At 42.5% G+C, this 3,064-nt stretch overlaps 1 pseudogene across 1 annotated transcript; it reads right to left on the bottom strand.

Moving 5' to 3' along the window:
- Positions 1-280: 280 nt before the first annotated feature.
- On the bottom strand, positions 281-896 carry LOC308276139 (high mobility group protein B3-like; annotated as a pseudogene). The gene has a single exon. The product of its transcript is annotated as a high mobility group protein B3-like (transcript).
- Positions 897-3,064: the final 2,168 nt, after the last annotated feature.

Raw genomic sequence — 3,064 nt, 5'->3', positions numbered from 1 at the left:
GAGTGAGGAAAGCACAAGGGTGCTTTTGCATTTTTAAAAATGTTTGGAAATATGCACAACTTTAATGGAGTTTCAGGGTGCTCTGGACACCCACGGCCACATGTAATTGTCAAGTAAACCACTGACAATTTCTAGAGCACCTTAGAGACTACAATAGGACCACAATCCAATTTTGTAATGAAACCTAATGAGGGCAACAGATGCGGCTCGTATAAGAGACGTGTAAACCATGGCGCGCCTCTACTTTAAGATACTCACAAGGAGACAGATAAACCATCTTTTATTCCTCCTCCTCGTTCTGCTCCCCCTGCTCCTCCTCCTCCTCTTCCTCCCCCTCTTCCTCTTCATCTTGTCTTCCTCCTCCACCATTTTCTGGGGAACTTTAGCGGGACCCTTTGCCCCTTCCCACTGCCCTCTAGACTCCCAGCCAGCGAAATCCTTCTCATACTTCTCCTTCAGCTCCACAGCTCTGGTGATGTGCAGCTGCACATCACTGTCACTCAAAATTCTGCATCTCACCCAGCTTCTTAGCCACGTCTCCAGTAGAGACGCCAGGGTTTGTGGATTTGATCTGAGGGTGGAATTCTGAACAGAAGAGGAAGAATCTAGATCGTCTTTGGGGGCGTTAGGGTCCTTTTTCTTCTTGCCTGTCTTGGCTGGTCCATAATCCTTCATTTCCCAGTCATAGTGTCTTTATCCGCCTTAGTCATTTTGTCAAATTTAGATGTCTCTTTCCCAGACATTGTCTTCCACCTCTTGGAGCACTTCTTGGGAAGTTCTACAAAATGGATAGGGACTTCTGAGTTTTTCTTCTTATGTTCTTCTCTGCATGTTTGCACACAGAAGGCATGCGCAGACATCTTGCCCTTTGGTTTCTTGGGGTCACCTTTTGCCATCCTGAATGTATTGTTTGCTACTCTGCCTAGAATCCTTATATAGTATATATTGGCACTTTTATAATGGTTATGATTATATTTAAGAATTAGCATGTCAGGTTACCAACCTTCTTGGTAACTAAGAGATTTTATAGATGTTATCACTGTGCGCCTATAGTAGGTTAACTTGGGGTTCCAGTTACTCAGCAGGGTCAGTCTTTTCCTCTGCTAGTCTCATCCTCTATCCAGTAGTGAGCTGGCAAATGTTTAACAACCAGCTCACCAAAAATAAGTAAATAAATAAGATCCTGATTTGTAGTATTTGCTGATTTCCATGTGAATACATCCTTCATGACCCATTTCAAGGTACTAAAAATTTAACTGCTGGATTTCAGATTTTCTGAAAATTTAATAATTGGCTTTTGTGAGCTGGTGATATGGTTTTGACTAGTGGTTTCCCCTCCAAAATTCACACTGAAACATAATACCTGGTGTAGTAGTACTAAGAAGTGTGACCTTAGCTGGTTGCGGTGGCACACGCTTATAATCCCAATATCATGGTAGGCTAAGACAGGAGGATCACAGGTTTGAGGTCATCCTCAGCAACTTAGCAAGGCCCTTAGGAACTTTGCAAGATCTTGTTTTGAAATAAAAAGTGAAATAAGACTAAGAATGTAGTGTGGAGGTAAAACACCTTTGGGTCCAATCCCCATGTGCACGTGCACAAACACACACATACACTCACACAGGCATCATCTCTGGGAGGTGATGAGGTCATGGGAGCTCCACCTTCACGAATAGGATTAACACTCTTATAAAAGAGCGTAAGGTTCCAGGGGTGCCCCTTGCCCTTCCATCTTTTACACGTGTGGCACAGTATTCCTCTTTGGGATGCAGTAACCACGCCATCCTGGAAATGGAGGTCAGCCCCCGAGCAGACACTGAGCGCCAGTGCTCTCACCTCACCTTCCCACCTTTCAGAACCACAGTAAATGATTATCTACTGTTTATAAACCACATAGTAATTTGTTTCTTTATAAATTACTCAGTCTGTGATATTTTGTTATAGCAGCACAAACAGACTAAGACAGCTGGTATAAACCTGCCATAACACACCACTGTCCAAATCTGTCTCACACATCTACAGCTCACAAATTTCCATCTTTATTTGTGTGTGTCTTTGTGTTTTCCCCATGTTTTTAACTGTATTATGTTTGTAGAAGAGCTGAAACTTCAAGAAAGTTCTCATTCTTCTAATTTTCACATGACAGACTGTGTAGTTTAGAATTCTCCTTTGCATAGAGAGCAGGGAGTCCTATTGATGGGGAGGAAATGAAGTTCACTACCCCCCCCCCAAATGAAACAAATGAACATGTATGTGTGACAGTGAGAAAAAGGAGAGACATTTTCATACGAAGATAAAATTGAGCCGGTGTGGTGGCACATGCCTCTCATCTCAGTACTTGGGGCACTGAGAAAGGAGGATCACAGATTTGAAGTCAGCCTCAGCAACTTAGTGAAACCCTGTTTCAAAAAAAAAAAAAAAATTGGGCTAGGGTTGTAGCTTGGAAATAGAATTCCCCAGGGTCCAATCCCCAGTACCACCAAAAAAAAAAAAAAAAAGATAGAAAGAAAGGAAGACAAAAATGGGTAGATCTCTAAGAGCCAGGGGGCTTTAGTCTGTGAATAACGGGGCCACAGTCAGCAAAGGGGCTGGTGGGAGCAAGAAGCACTCTTTGACCAACACTGGTTAGGCTGACAGGGAGCGGCAGTGAAGACTAATGGAGAGTCTAAGAATAAACTTTCTATTTTCTTCACTTTATAACAACATGTCATGCCGGGCGTGGTGGCGCACGCTTGTAATCCCCGCGCTTGGGAGGCAGAGACAGGAGGATGGCGCTGGTTCGAAGCCAGCCGCGCTGGCTTAAGAGACCCTGTTTCCAAATAAAAATATAAAAAATAGGTCTGGAAATGTAGAAGGGTTTCCAGGAACCCCAGTACCACCAAAAATAAATAATAAATAAATAAATAAATAAATAAATAAATAAATAAATAAATACAACATGTCAACTGTTTACTAGTATTTGGATAATTGTGACTTAATTCACCAGGGCATATGGTTGTATGGCAATTAGTTCTCCAAGAACATGAAAGATGTCAGCGATCATCAAAACTTTGGCTCACCTTTA

This window comes from Muscardinus avellanarius, assembly GCF_963383645.1.
Source record: "Muscardinus avellanarius genome assembly, chromosome: 17".
NCBI classification, from domain to species: Eukaryota; Metazoa; Chordata; class Mammalia; order Rodentia; family Gliridae; genus Muscardinus; species Muscardinus avellanarius.
This window is presented reverse-complemented; position numbering and strand designations above follow the sequence as displayed.